Raw genomic sequence first — 16,000 nt, forward strand, 5'->3', positions numbered from 1 at the left:
TGTTAAAGACTGCAAGGGAAATCTGGAGCTCAGCTTTAATTATTTACAAGTTTACTGAATGTATTAAGTGGCTGGTAAGTTCTAACATATGGGGTCAATGTGTACATTTTAGGTAAGTTCAGGAATTTTTCTTTCCATTTATCAGGTTAAAGTTAATGTGAGGTTAGTTATAGTGAGGCTACTATTGCTGATCTTTCCAGAAAATCGAATTATCTTATACTAACATTTTACAGATTACTATAAAACTAGGGTTCCCAGACCACACCCTTTTGGGCACTTGACAAAGGAGCGTGCATGCCTGGTGTGGTGTTCGCGCATGCTCCGAAACGCGTAGTGAATCCTTTCCGCCCTCCGCCCTTCTCCTGACGTCAGGCGCAAGTCTCTTCCTCCTCGTGGCCTCTGCCTCCCGCCTGCTCAGATGCCAGCATCTTCTCTGTCTCCATGACCATCCTGGGCCCTACGGTCTGATGCGAGTGAACATCGCAGCTATTTGACGTTTTGACACACACTAAGTTCCTATCCTCTCTGTGAGTTACTACTATTTTTATTGTTGTATTTAACCACTTAAGCCCCGGAAGATTTTACCCCCTTCCTGACCAGGGTTTTTTTTTGCGATTTTTTACTGCGTGACTTTAACGGACAATTGCGCGGTCGTGCGACGCTGTACCTAAACTAATTTGACGTCCTTTTTTTCCCACAAACAGAGCTTTCTTTTAGTGGTATTTGATCACCTGTGCGATTTTTTGATCATGCGCTATAAACAAAAAAAGAGCATAAATTTTGCAAAAATAACAATATTTTTCACATTTTTTTATATGAAATTCCCCCAAAAAAATTTAAAAATCAAAATTTTTTAACATTTTCGGCCAATTTGTTTTATGCTACATATGTTTGGTAAAAAAAAAAAAATCGCAAAAAGCGTATTTTGATTGGTTATCGCGTTTACTAACAAAGGAAAAGATTTTTGTCATTTTTGGTGTTTTTTTAATGTAATGGCGGCGATCTGCGATTTTTTTTGCGGGACTGTGACATTGCGGCAGACAGATCGGACCCTTGACTGACATTTTTGACACTTTTGGGGTTACCAGTGACATTACTGCGAGAGAAGAGAAACAGGCGCCATGTAGTAAGCCATAAAATTTATTGCACAACTAATTACATAGTATCTTACACTGTGGTAAGCTTCAGTCTGTGTCTCAGCGAATCCAGCCGCACGATCCGGCCGTCCACCGGCCCGGAGGTGACGTCACAGGAAGCTGGTCCGGAGGGTTGAACGAGGAGCGAAAGATGTTGACCCCCAATACCATACGGCAAGGGGATTTAAAGCAGGCTTATAGGATAATATCCAGATAGGTGTCCCCTCCTTCATGCCCCGGGTGGTCCTGGATGGTCCTAGTTGCTGTACGGCCCTATAGCAGCCGGAGCTCTGTGCCTGCAGATAATCTTCCTGACGATAGAAACTGGATTCGCTGAGACACGGACTGAAGCTTACCACAGTGTAAGATACTATGTAATTAGTTGTGCAATAAATTTTATGGCTTACTACATGGCGCCTGTTTCTCTTCTCATTTTCACTAGCGGATTCCTCGGAGTTTCTCCCGCCAGCGCAGCCTAGTATTCAGCCTTTTGGGACAGTTCCTAACAAGACTTTGGAGACATCCCCTGCATCCCTCTTACAGCGGTGAATCCCTTTTTTCTCCTCTCTTGCTTGGTCGGAAGCACCCAACACCCTCTTCTTTTGAACAGTGACATTACTGCAGTAATCAGTGCTATACATATGCACTGTTACTGTAAAAATTACACTGGCAGGGAAGGGGTTAACTGTATTGGAGAGGGAGGGGTTAAGTGTGTCCTAGGGGCGTGCTTCTAACTGTGATGGGACATGGCTACTACTGTAAAAACAGAGATCAACGGTCCTACATAGTAGAACCGTCTGATCTCCATTTTTACACAGGGGAGAATGACAGGCGGCTTGTTTACATTAGCCGCCTGCCTTTCTCCCTCTCTACCGACGATCGCAGTGTGACCGGTGGACATCGGGTCCGCCGGTCACACGCACAGACTCCTCAGTGAACGAGCCAGGGCTATTGGCTCACAAGCCGGTCACAGGCTAGTGACGTATATATACGTCACTTTGCCTGGCCGGGGCTGACCGCCGCAGTATGTGTACTTGCGGCGGTCGGCAAGCGGTTAATATCATTTGCACTCAGAGGGGCTCTCCTCTCCTTCTCTTATACCCTTTATCTGCGGTATACAAAAAAAAAAAAAAAGAGACAACAGCATTTTTAAATTAGGGTGCAGAGTTGGACGGGTGGCACCATCAGTAAAACTCACCCATTGAGTTCAACGGGGTTGCACTGCATCTGCAAGCAGAATGCTCAGCTCACAGTTGCGGGGCCATCCGGCTAAGTAAAATTTCAGCGATTGAAAAATAAAAGTTAAAGTGTTACTAAACCCACAACAGGAAAATCAGTCTGTATATGCAGTAAAGCATGCTTGTTATGCTCACTGTGGAACCTAAGGGGTAATCCTCTGCATTGTGTAAAAAAGCTGTTTTATCATGTCTTCTGATTCTCCAATTCTTCCACTGTCCCCAATCTCCAATCAATCTCTGGTAAGACAGAGCCTTTGGAGTCACTCTGCACATGCTCAGTTTAGTGTGTATTGCTAGAGAGTCTCTTTTTTTTTTTTCTTTTTACTTGGGAGGGTGCATGTGATCAGCACAGGGCTGATTAGCACTGTCCAGACAGAGGGTCAGTTGTCCTGCAGCCTCATAGGACAATCAGAGTAGAATGAAAACTGCTCCAAGTTTTAACCAGAGCTCAGCCGGACACTGATAGAAGTCATAAGACTGCTATATACAACTGATGAAAACATTTAGCAGTTTTTGTTTGCTAAAATAATTGCATTTCCATGTTCTGTCTACTGCGGGAGACCAGATATAGTGAATGCAGGCTCCTGGTTTAGTAACACTTTATTAACCATACAGGTGTTCAGAAGTGCCCAAAGCTCCCAACTGTCCCTGATTTGGAGCAAAGTCTCTCTGTCCCTCTTTCCTCCTCATTTGTCCCTCATTTTAGTCTGATCTATATAGTTAAGTGTTCTTGCCTATGGCAAGGTCCAATGCACAGTGTGCATCCAGGTCAGTGCACCTGTCCCTGCGTACCTGTCAACATCAGTGCTGCGGGCGAGTCTGTACACCTGCTCCATCTCCATTAACAAAAACAGGGAGCCTGAGCGCATCTCCACATTTCTTGGATAGGAAAAAACAAATGGCTCCTGAAACAATATGGGCTATTTCGCCCATGTGAATGAACCCTTAGACATAAATGAAGTGAGGTATAAAATTGATGGGTAAGGGGGTAATATAAAAGCAAGTTTAGATCAAAGCAGGTATAATTTAGGCAACGTGAAAGAGGAAGACAATCAAACATCAGAATCCAGCAATTTACATATATGAACTCTAATGAGCCAATTAAAGGGAACAAATCTTTTCAATGTTAGATATACATGTTAAATAGATAAGGTTGATGTCAGTAGTCCTAACAACCTGTAATAAATGCAGTTTAAAGTCAGGGTTGCTGTCTGTAGAATAACATACAGTTTTTCCTGTCCGGAAAACAAGGGGGTGGCAATATTTGCTCATTACATACACAGGCTTTGCTTGCTTCTTTTCAGCACTACAGAATAGTTGTTTTACTGCACCTTCTCACTCTGCATGTAAATGGTCTATTGACCCACAGAAAGCCTGCATGACCAACAGTTTACAGATTATAGCAAACTTGCCTCTGGGTTTGTCCTCCTCCAGCACTGACAGCCCCGTGGTTCCAGTCTCCAAAACATCCACCACTGCTGTTATCTTCTTTACTACTTCTTTTGTTGGTGTAATGCTCCTGCGTTTTTTAGTATAGGCTGGATTTGCAGCTGCAAAATCTCCACTCAGTAGTCATGTAGAGATGTGTTGAATACCAGATCCAACTCTCCAGGACTCATCACCGTGGGCCTGTCAGCTTCAACATACAGATATATACACACTCAATGAGATGTTCCTGGAGTGATAGTATGTATATGATAGTATGAAGGTGATGTGCTGAAGGGACAGGTGTGAACAGTGACAAGGATGGTAATCACTTGATAGGTTTGTATAGGAGAGTTCAAGATGGTATTAGGAATGCAGATAGGTTAGTATCGAGTATGCTAGCAGGTGGTGAGGACAGCAGATGACAAATACAGGATAGACTAACCCAGTGCAAGGATAGATAGTAGTAGACAGGAAAGCTAGCAATCTATGCAGCAGTGCAGATGATAGATGGTAGGCTGAAGAGCTAGCAATCTATGTAACAGTGCAGATGATACGATAGTATAGATAGGTAGTAACAGTCCTTAATGTGCATAGGTAGATAGTGCAATAAGGTTATGGAGGGTTCCCCTGCGGGGTACTTATCACTTGAAATGTTAGTAGTTAGAGAAGTCCAGTAGATGAGGAATGATCCGGTAGTGAGATACAGGGATCAGTAGCGAGGTTCCGGTCTGCTCCAAGTAAAGGGAATAGCTGGAGGTTCCGATCGAGAGACAGGCTTGAAAGCATGTGGGTAACAAGGCAGGTTGAACGAACAATGTGAGTGAGACCGCCGGCGGTTGAAATAGCCGTTCTGCGGCGCTCAGCAGTGACATCATCGCTCTTAAAGGTATATGCGTACCACCTGAAGAGAAAGGTGGGACGCATTACAGAGGAAAGTGGTGATTAAGGGTACCGGAGGTACCAGAATCTTACAGTACCCCCCCCCTTAAGGCCGGCTCCGGAAGGCCTATAGGACAGGTTTCTCTGGGTGTTTCGAGTGAAAGTTCCGTATAAGTCTAGGAGCATGAATATCAGAGGTATCTAGCAAGGTGTCGTCTTGGGGTCCATAATTCATCCATCTTATGAGATACTGGATTCTTCCTCTATGGATGCGAGAATCCAAAATTTCCTTGATCTCATACTCTTCTCCGCCTTCAACTTGTATTGGAGGTGGAGGCAAGATGGTAGGCCTTATTCCTTGGTTAGGAACATGGAGCTTCAGTAGCGACACATGGAAGATGGGATAGATCTTGAGATCTGCTGGTAGGGTGAGCTGTACTGCAGCTTTTCCGATAAGTTTTTTCATTGGGAAGGGTCCCAAAAATAAAGGTCCAAGCTTCTTGCTAGGGATTTTTAATCTTAAGTTCTTTGTCGATAGCCAAACAAGGTCCCCAATAGCATACTGAGGAGAAGGTCTTCTACGAAGGTCGTAGTACTTTTTTTGTTGACTGTGAGCGTGTGATATAGTGGTATTGAGTAAGCCCAAAGAGTCTTTTATTTGGGTAAGGTAATCCGAGGCTACTGGGTTACTCGATGGCAGGATGCGTGGTGGAAGAAGAGTGGGATGAAACCCATAGTTCAAGTAGAACGGACTTTGCTTCGTGGTACTGTGGGTTGCGTTGTTGTAAGCAAATTCTGCTAGAGGAAGGAGATCCACCCAATCATCCTGCAAGTATGATGTGTAGCAACGTAGATATTGCTCAATGCACTGGTTGACTCTTTCAGTCTGTCCGTTGGTCTGAGGGTGGTAGGGAGAAGTGAGCTTTCGCTCAATGCGTAAAATTTGACAAAGTGCTTGCCAAAATTTAGAGATGAATTGTGAACCACGGTCGGACAAAAGAGTTTTTGGAATTCCATGCAACTTAAACACATGTTTCATCAGTAGTTCTGATGTTTGTTTAGATGAAGGTAGTCTACGGATAGCAATGAAATGTGCCATCTTTGTCAAGTGGTCCACTGACACTAGGATGGTATTAAATCCTTTAGAGGGTGGTAGTTCTACTATGAAATCTAAGGATACAACTTCCATGGAACCTGGGGTATTGGTAGACTACAAAGTAGTCCAGATGGTTTTGTAGTGTCAATTTTGGACCTTGCACAGATGTCACATGAAGAAACTAATTTTTGTACAGATGTCTTCATATCAGGCCACCAAAACTGCCTGGTGAGCAAATTAAAGGTTTTCGTTATACCCATATGTCCTGCCATGGGTACATCATGCGATAACTCCAAAATCTTGGTGCGCATAGTAGGGGGTATGTAGAGTTTGTCATTGTAATAGAGGAAGCCTTCTGCATCAGTACTTAGTTGTGGTGGAGGTGAATCCATTCTTATACTGTGCAAAATCTCTTCCTTCAAGGAACGGACAACACCAATAATGCGTTCATAGGGTATTATGGGAATGGAAGGGATTTCGGCGCAGTTATCTTCGGTTAATCGTGATAGCGCATCCGCTTTTTTATTTTTGTCTGCAGGCGTGTAGGTCACTAGGAAATTAAATCTTAAAAAGAATAATGACCATCGTACCTGCCGGTGGGAGAGAGTCTTGTTAGTCTGGAGGTATTGAAGGTTTTTATGATCTGTATATATGAGTATTGGTAACTGGGTACCTTCGAGCAGATGTCGCCAATTCTCCAGTGCCAGTTTTATGGCAAGCAACTCCTTTTCACCCACTGGGTAATTCACCTCTGGGCTGCTTAGTGATTTTGAAAAGAAAGCAACTGGGTGAAGTGATGAAGTGTTTGTTGGTCGTTGGGAGAGAACTGCTCCTACTGCCATATTTGACGCATCTACCTCTAGAATATATTGGAGGGATGGGTCTGGATGGCGTAGTATGGGAGCAGAAGTAAAGCTTGATTTTAACAAGCAGAAAACTTGATTTGCTTCTTCTGACCATTTGAATGTTTTTTTTATACTTGTCAGTTGTGTGAGAGGTTTAACAATAGCGGAAAAGTTCTTGATGAACTTCCTATAGAAGTTCGAGAATCCAAGGAATCGCTGTAAGGCCTTACGAGTTGTTGGTATAGGCCAGTCTTGAATACAGGATATCTTACTCATATCCATCTTAATTCCAGTTTTGGATATGAAGTATCCTAGAAATAATATTTCTTCTTTATGAAATAGACATTTTTTTAATTTCACATATAGTCTGTGTGAGAGCAGTCTGGACAACACAAGTCTTACATGTTTTATGTGTTCAGGCATAGATCGAGAATAAATAAGTATATCGTCTAGGTATACTACAACACAGACATCAAGTAAGTCTCTAAAAATGTCGTTTATGAATCTTTGGAAAGCTGCGGGAGCATTACATAGCCCGAATGGCATCACAAGGTATTCGAATAGTCCGTATCTGGTTCTGAATGCTGTTTTCCACTCATCCCCGTCACGGATTCGGATTAGGTTGTATGCCCCTTTCAGGTCTAATTTGGTGAAATAAGTAGCCCCACGCACCTGTTCAATAAGTTCAGGGATAAGCGGCAAAGGATAGCGATCCTTTATCGTAATCGTGTTTAATTGCCTATAATCGATAATAGGCCTGAGACTGGAATCCTTATTGCGGACAAAGAAAAGTCCTGCAGCAGTAGAAGAAGTAGAGGGTCTAATGAACCCTTTTGTCAAATTCTCATCCAAGTATTCCTTGAGATGAGAAAGTTCATCCTGTGAAAGGGGATAAACATGACCGAAAGGCAATTTGCTGTTAGGGAGTAGATCGATAGTGCAATCGTAATCCCTATGGGGAGGCAACACTTGAGCATTTTTCTCAAGGAACACTTCGGATAGATCCTGATAGCATAGTGGTGCAATTTCATCAGACACCACAGACAGAATCTTCCCATAAGATGGGAGGTTACACGTATTCTCACAATAGTGAGAAGGGAAAACCAAAGTCCGTTTTTTCCAATCTATGATTGGTTGGTGTGTGTGTAACCAGGGAAGTCCCAAAATAATAGGAAAATGGGGTGAGGATAGTATGTCAAAGGTGATGGTCTCCACATGTGATTCGTTGGTAGTGGCAAGGAGTGCCTGAGTCTGGTTGGTGATTGGACCAGAAGACAGTGGAATACCATTAATGAAACTAACAGAAACAGGCTTAGTTTTTGAAATAATAGGTATTTTATTGAAGGTAACAAAGCGTGTATCAATATAGTTTCCACAAGATCCAGTGTCGACCATAGCTTTGGTGGTGATCCTAGTTTGGTCCCACTGTAGTATTAAATGAACAAAAAGATAGGGGTTAGAGAAGGAAGTCGTTAATCCTCCCAGCAAGACATGTGAACACTCACCCTCTTTTTTGCGGACAAGGGGACAGGTGTTTATCAAATGATCCGAGGATGCGCAGTACATGCAGAGATTTCTGGATGTTCTTCTAGCTCGTTCAGTAGTCGTTAAAGGTGGGCGTATGGTTCCTACATCCATAGGAGTAGGGTCAACGGCCGAAATCTGAGAAGGACTAGACAATGGCATTCCCATCTTTTCAGCCCTTCTTTCTCGCAGTCGTCTGTCGATGTTGATACTAAGTTGTATCAAGGCCTCCAAGGTGCCAGGTAAATCCGCTCGGGCGAGCTCGTCTTTAACAGCTTCCGATAACCCGAGTCTGAATTGAGTTCGCAAAGATGTGTCATTCCACCCTGAATCAAGGGTCCATCTTTTGAACTCAGATACAAAGTCTTCTACAGGTCTCCTTCCTTGTTTTAAGGCCCTCAACTGAATATCAGCAGTACTCTGCCTATTGGGGTCATCGTATAAACTAGCGAGTTCCGCTAGGAATAAGGAATAGGTGTTGAGAATCTGATCATTACTCTCAAAGAGAGAGTCTGCCCAGGCCCGTGGATCACCCGTCAGGTATGAAATAACGGTACAGACTTTTATTTGATCAGTGGGGTATGTACGAGGTTTTAACAAAAAAAGCAATTGACATGCGTTTTTGAATTCACAAAATTTTTTCCGATCACCTGTAAACACTAGAGGAGGGTTTATTTTAGGTTCAGGTGTAATGTTCCGGTACCTTTGGTACCCTAAATTACACTTTCCACAAGTGTATGCGCCCCACCATTTACTTTTGGAAAGGTGCGCATACACCTTTAAGACTGGAGCTGTCATCACCCAGCGCCGGACTAGATGGCTATTTAAAGCGCCGGTTCTCACTCACATGTGTTCGTTCAAACACCCTTACCTGGATGCTAACCTTGCTTGAAGCTTCCATGCTTGCAAACTTACCTCGCTGACGGAACCTCGCCGCGCTGATCCCTGTATCCCGCTACTGGATCATCCGCCTCTCCTGAACCACCCTTCGGCTGTATCGCTAATAGTGCTAAGTACCCCGCAGGGGAATTCTCTATAAACTTATACTAAGCTTACACTATCTAGCTCTGCATAGTAAAGACTGTTTATCACATCTGCATAACTAGATTGCTAGCTCTTGAGACTACTGCTACTTTTCTGCACTGGGTTGATCTCTTTTGTATGTCCACCTGCTATTCTGTCATCTGCTACCATACAACATTGCTAAACCTTCCTGCATCCATCTGCTACTGTCTCACCTTCAAGTGTCTATCACCTACCACCTCCACTCAACCTATCCCTCAACCTTCATCATTGTGTTACCACATACATAAAGTCATTCTAGGAACCAGCTTGCTAATTGTGTGTATTTACTGGCTGAAATAAGACCTTCCACACATGATGAGTCATTGAGGTTGGGAATGGTATCTCAGCATATCTCTTACATGACTACTGACGTGGAACTATTTCTGCAGCTGAAAATCCACACCATATAAGAAACGCAGGAGCGTTACATCAGGAGGCTGAATAGCAGTAAGCCGTAAGAGCTGGGTTACCTGCTGTGTCAGAGTCTGATTCTTTTCTTGTACGTCAGTCAGAGCAAGTATTAACGCTTTTACTTGTTGTGTTAATTGTGTCACTTGAGTGGGTAATTCTGCTGAATCCATTTTTAAGGTTCGTTCAATCTGTAACGCTCCTGCGTTTTTTAGGCTTTTTATAGGCTGGATTTGCAGCTGCAAAATCTCCACTCAGTAGTCATGTAGAGATGTGTTGAATACCAGATCCAACTCTCCAGGACTCATCACCGTGGGCCTGTCAGCTTCAACATACAGATATATACACACTCAATGAGATGTTCCTGGAGTGATAGTATGTATATGATAGTATGAAGGTGATGTGCTGAAGGGACAGGTGTGAACAGTGACAAGGATGGTAATCACTTGATAGGTTTGTATAGGAGAGTTCAAGATGGTATTAGGAATGCAGATAGGTTAGTATCGAGTATGCTAGCAGGTGGTGAGGACAGCAGATGACAAATACAGGATAGACTAACCCAGTGCAAGGATAGATAGTAGTAGACAGGAAAGCTAGCAATCTATGCAGCAGTGCAGATGATAGATGGTAGTAGGCTGAAGAGCTAGCAATCTATGTAACAGTGCAGATGATACGATAGTATAGATAGGTAGTAACAGTCCTTAATGTGCATAGGTAGATAGTGCAATAAGGTTATGGAGGGTTCCCCTGCGGGGTACTTATCACTTGAAATGTTAGTAGTTAGAGAAGTCCAGTAGATGAGGAATGATCCGGTAGTGAGATACAGGGATCAGTAGCGAGGTTCCGGTCTGCTCCAAGTAAAGGGAATAGCTGGAGGTTCCGATCGAGAGACAGGCTTGAAAGCATGTGGGTAACAAGGCAGGTTGAACGAACAATGTGAGTGAGACCGCCGGCGGTTGAAATAGCCGCTCTGCGGCGCTCAGCAGTGACATCATCGCTCTTAAAGGTATATGCGTACCACCTGAAGAGAAAGGTGGGACGCATTACAGAGGAAAGTGGTGATTAAGGGTACCGGAGGTACCAGAATCTTACAGTTGGTCATTGGATGACCACTAATGATGTAACTACCATGCACTGCTGTTATTTTCTCTATTACTTCTTATGTTGGTCATTGGATGACCACTAATAATGTAACTGTCAGGGTCCGGACTGGCGGCAGATGACTGCACTGGAGGTGGATCCTCTGTCTCAGTGAGGGATTGGCGTGGACCATACTAGAGGACCGGTTCTAAGTTACTACCGGTTTTCACCAGAGCCCGCCGCAAGGCGGGATGGACTTGCTGCGGCGGTAGCAACCAGGTCGTATCTTCCGGTAACGGCTCAACCTCACGGACAGCTGATTCAGGCGTGGTACAGAAGGACAAGGCAAAGGCAGGGTCAGACGAAGCAGAAGGTCAAGGCAGGCGGCAACGGTTCGTAGTCAGGGGCAACGGCAGAAGGTCTGATACACAGGCAGGGAAAATACACCAAACGCTTTCTCAAGGCACAAAAGGCAACAAGATCCGGCAAGGACAGGAAGGGGAAGTGGGTTTTTATATGATTCGGGTTGATTGGACCAGGCACCAATTAGTGGCCCTTTAAATTTTAGAGCAGTGGCGCGCGCGCGCCCTAGGGAGCGGCGCCACGCTCCGGAAGGAAGACAGGGCGGGAGCCAAGCGGGAGGTGAGTGGAGTCCGCGGACGGGAACGTCCCGCCGCGCGGACCGAATGCATGTGAGATGCGGAGGAGCGGTGCTCACGGTCGGGGAAGGTGACCAGAGCGCCGCTACCCGCAGCACGCCTCGAGTGCTCCGGGGACGCTGCAGGACCCGGAGCGCTCGGCGTGACAGTACCCCCCCCCCCCCTTTGGTCTCCCCCTCTTTTTGGAGCCCAGGAATCTGTGGATGAGCTCTTTGTCGAGGATATTGGACTCGGGCTCCCATGACCTCTCTTCGGGACCACAATTCTCCCAGTCAACAAGAAAATTTTTTTTACCTCTGACGACCTTGGAGGCGGATGTCTTTCACCGAGAAGACGTCAGAGGACCCAGAGACAGGAGCAGGAACAATGACCTTGGAGGAAAATTGGTTAAGAATGAGGGGTTTGAGAAGGGATACATGAAAGGAGTTAGGAATAAGAAGAGAGGGAGGAAGATGGAGTTTGTAAGAGACAGCATTAATTTGGCTTTTGATTTTAAAAGGCCCGAGATAACGCGGACCCAGTTTGTAGCTGGGGACCCGAAACCGGATGTATTTGGCAGAGAGCCACTCTCTGTCCCCAGGGGCAAAGACAGGAGGAATTCTTCTTTTTCTATCTGCATGTCTCTTCATGCGAGAAGAGGCCAGGGTGAGCGACTTTTGAGTCTCTTTCCAGATGGAGGAGAAGTCCAGGGTCAGGGCATCAATGGCAGGAAGTCCAGAAGAAGTGGGAATGGGGAGGGGGGGCAGCGGGTGACGGCCGTACACCACAAAAAACTGAGATTTGGTGGATGACTCAGAGTCTCTAAAGTTATATGAAAATTCGGCCCAGGGCAACAGGTCAACCCAATCATCCTGACGGGAGGAGACGAAGTGTCGCAGATAGTCACCAAGGATCTGGTTAACCCTCTCCACTTGTCCATTGGACTGAGGGTGGTAGGCGGAAGAAAAGTTCAATTTGATTTTTAATTGGGTGCAGAGAGCTCTCCAAAATTTTGAGATAAACTGAACGCCTCTATCGGAGACGATGTGTTGGAAGACCATGGAGACGAAAAATGTGCAAAAAGAATTGCTTCGCCAGCTGTGGCGCAGAAGGGAGACCAGGAAGCGGGACAAAATGTGCCATTTTGGAAAACCTGTCAACAACCACCCATATGACTGTGTTGCCATGGGATACGGGAAGGTCAGTGACGAAGTCCATTGCTATGTGGGACCAAGGCTGTTCAGGCACTGGCAGAGGGAGGAGAAGACCTGCAGGCTTCTGGCGGGGAGTTTTGTCCCGTGCGCAGACAGTACAGGCCCGAACGAACTCCGTTACGTCTTTCTCAAAGGAAGGCCACCAATAGTGTCTGGCAATTAGCTGAGTCGTCTTTTTAATTCCAGCGTGACCCGCCAGGTGAGAGGAGTGACCCCATTTGAGAATCCGGAGGCGAAGACGTGGAGGAACAAATGTTTTCCCTGGAGGAACTGGTGCCAGTGAAGCAGGGGCAGTTGAAATTAGACACTCAGGAGGAATGATGTGTTGAGGAACGGTTTCATCTTCGGAGGCATCGGTGGAGCGTGATAGGGCATCCGCCCTAATGTTCTTATCAGCAGGACGAAAATGGATTTGGAAAGTAAATCGGGCAAAGAACAATGACCACCTGGCCTGGCGAGGATTAAGGCGCTGGGCAGACTGAAGGTATGAGAGATTTTTGTGGTCAGTGTAGATGGTGATAGGATGAAGGGATCCTTCCAAGAGATGTCTCAATTCTTCTAGTGCCAACTTAATGGCTAGTAGTTCACGATCTCCAATGGCATAGTTCTTTTCAGGAGGGGAAAAAGTTTTTGAGAAGAAGCCGCAGGTGACGATTTTTCCTTTAGCAGACTTTTGAAGAAGGACCGCTCCGGCTCCAACAGAGGAGGCATCCACCTCCAGGAAGAATGGTTTCAGAGGATCGGGCCTATTCAAGACTGGAGCCGAGGCGAAGGCGGCCTTAAGGCGAGTAAAGGCTTCTTCAGCTTGGGGAGGCCAGGATTTCGGATTCGCTTCTTTCTTGGTTAGTGCCACAATAGGCGCCACGATAGTGGAGAAGTGGGGAACAAACTGGCGGTAGTAATTGGCGAATCCAAGGAAGCGCTGAATAGAGCGAAGTCCTGAGGGGCGTGGCCAATCCAAGACTGCAGAGAGTTTGTCGGGGTCCATTTGAAGACCTTGTCCAGAAACTAGGTATCCCAGAAACGGAAGACAGCTACGTTCAAAAAGACATTTTTCCATTTTGGAGTAAAGATGGTTGACACGAAGGCGCTGGAGCAGTTGACGAACATGGCGACGGTGTTCCTCCAGGGTGGAGGAGAAGATTAGAATGTCGTCAAGATAGACCACTACACAGGTATACAACATGTCCCGGAAGATCTCGTTGACAAAGTCTTGAAAGACTGCAGGAGCGTTGCACAGGCCGAAAGGCATGACGAGATACTCAAAGTGGCCATCTCTGGTATTAAAAGCGGTTTTCCACTCATCTCCTTCACGGATTCTGATGAGATTATAAGCGCCCCTGAGGTCAAGCTTAGTGAAGACCTTTGCTCCGCGCAGACGGTCAAAGAGCTCCGAGATGAGAGGCAAAGGGTAGCGATTCTTTACCGTGATTTTGTTAAGACCGCGGTAGTCAATACATGGGCGTAGTGACCCATCCTTCTTGGCAACAAAGAAAAATCCTGCTCCGGCAGGAAAAGAAGACTTCCTGATGAAACCTTTCTTGAGGTTCTCCTGAACGTACTCCGACATGGCCTTGGTTTCAGGAATGGAGAGAGGGTAAATCCTGCCACGGGGTGGTGTGGTACCGGGAAGCAAATCAATGGGACAGTCATATGGTCTATGTGGTGGTAAGACCTCCGCCTGTTTCTTGCAAAAGACGTCAGTAAAGTCCTGATAGGCCTTAGGAAGGCCGAGCAATGGAGAGGAGACGGAGACTTGTCTAGTAGGTACCGACTTGAGGCAACGAGTGTGGCAGGTAGGCCCCCATGATTTAATGTCCCCAGAGGACCAGTCGAGGGTAGGAGAGTGGCGCTGGAGCCAGGGCAAGCCAAGAAGGACGTCAGAGGTGCAGTTCGGTAGAACAAAAAATTCAATCATCTCTTGGTGGAGGACCCCTATGGTCATGAGCACGGGTTCTGTGCGATAACGCACGGTACAGTTCAGATTCTCTCCGTTAACTGTAGTAATGAAGAAGGGCTTGATGAGACAGATCACAGGAATGCTAAAGCGGTTGATGAAGGAGGCTTTAATGAAGTTTCCTGCAGAACCAGAGTCCAAGAAGGCCTCTGCAGGGAAGGAGACTTTAGCGGCAGAAAAAATACGTACTGGAACAATCAAGCGTGGAGAGGAAGAATTTACACCCAGCGACGCCTCTCCGACGTTCACTAGGTACGAGCGTTTCCCTGACGCTGAGGACAAACTGGACAGTCCTTTAAGAAGTGTTCGGAACTCGCACAGTATAAGCATAAATTCTCGTTCCTCCGGCGAGACCTTTCTTGCTGGGTCAGGTGAGCCCGATCCACTTGCATGGCCTCCTCGGCGGAAGGCACAGTAACCGGCTGCAAAGGTTGCTGGAAGAGAGGTGCCAGGCGTGGATATCACCTGTTGCGAACAAGATTCTTTTCTTGGCGAAGTTCCTGACGTCTTTCAATGAAGCGCATATCTATGCGAGTAGCCAACTGGATGAGTTCCGTCAGGGAGTCAGGTATCTCTCGTGCGGCCAGAGAATCCTTGATATGGCTGGATAAACCTTTTTTAAAAGTCACGCAGAGGGCGTCGTTGTTCCAGGTCAGTTCGGAGGCCAGCGTGCGAAACTGTATAGCATATTCGCCTACTGTAGCGTCTCCTTGGACGAGGTTTAGCAAGGCTGTTTCCGCTGACGAGGCATGGGCACGTTCCTCGAAGACACTGCGGACTTCAGAAACGAAGGACTGGATGGAGGCAGTGGCAGGATCGTTGCGGTCCCAGAGCGGCGTGGCCCAGGCCAAGGCCTTCCCAGACAGTAAACTGACCATGAAGGCCACCTTAGACCGTTCCGTAGGAAACTGGTCGGCCAACATCTCCAGGTGCAGGGAACATTGGGACAAGAACCCCCGGCACATCTTAGAATCCCCATCAAACTTGCCCGGGAGAGACAAACGGACTCTAGCGGAGGCGGCGGCCACCGGCTGCGGAGGTGGAGCGGAAGCAGAAGCAGGCGGCTGCTGCCGTGCTGGAAGAAGCTTGCTGAGCAATCCGCTGGGACTGCTGGGCAACCACGGTAGTGATGTCAGCGAGACTAGGCAGGGGCACATCAGCGGGATCCATGGCCGGATCTACTGTCAGGGTCTGGACTGGCGGCAGATGACTGCACTGGAGGTGGATCCTCTGTGTCAGTGAGGGATTGGCGTGGACCGTACTAGAGGATCGGTTCTAAGTTACTACCGGTTTTCACCAGAGCCCGCCGCAAGGCGGGATGGACTTGCTGCGGCAGTAGCAACCAGGTCGTATCCTCCGGTAACGGCTCAACCTCATGGACAGCTGATTCAGGCGTGGTACAGAAGGACAAGGCAAAGGCAGGGTCAGACGAAGCAGAAGGTCAAGGCAGGCGGCAACAGTTCGTAGTCAGGGGCAACGGCAGAAGGTCTGT

This window comes from Pelophylax lessonae (assembly GCF_965119305.1).
Source record: "Pelophylax lessonae genome assembly, chromosome: 9".
Lineage (NCBI taxonomy): Eukaryota > Metazoa > Chordata > Amphibia > Anura > Ranidae > Pelophylax > Pelophylax lessonae.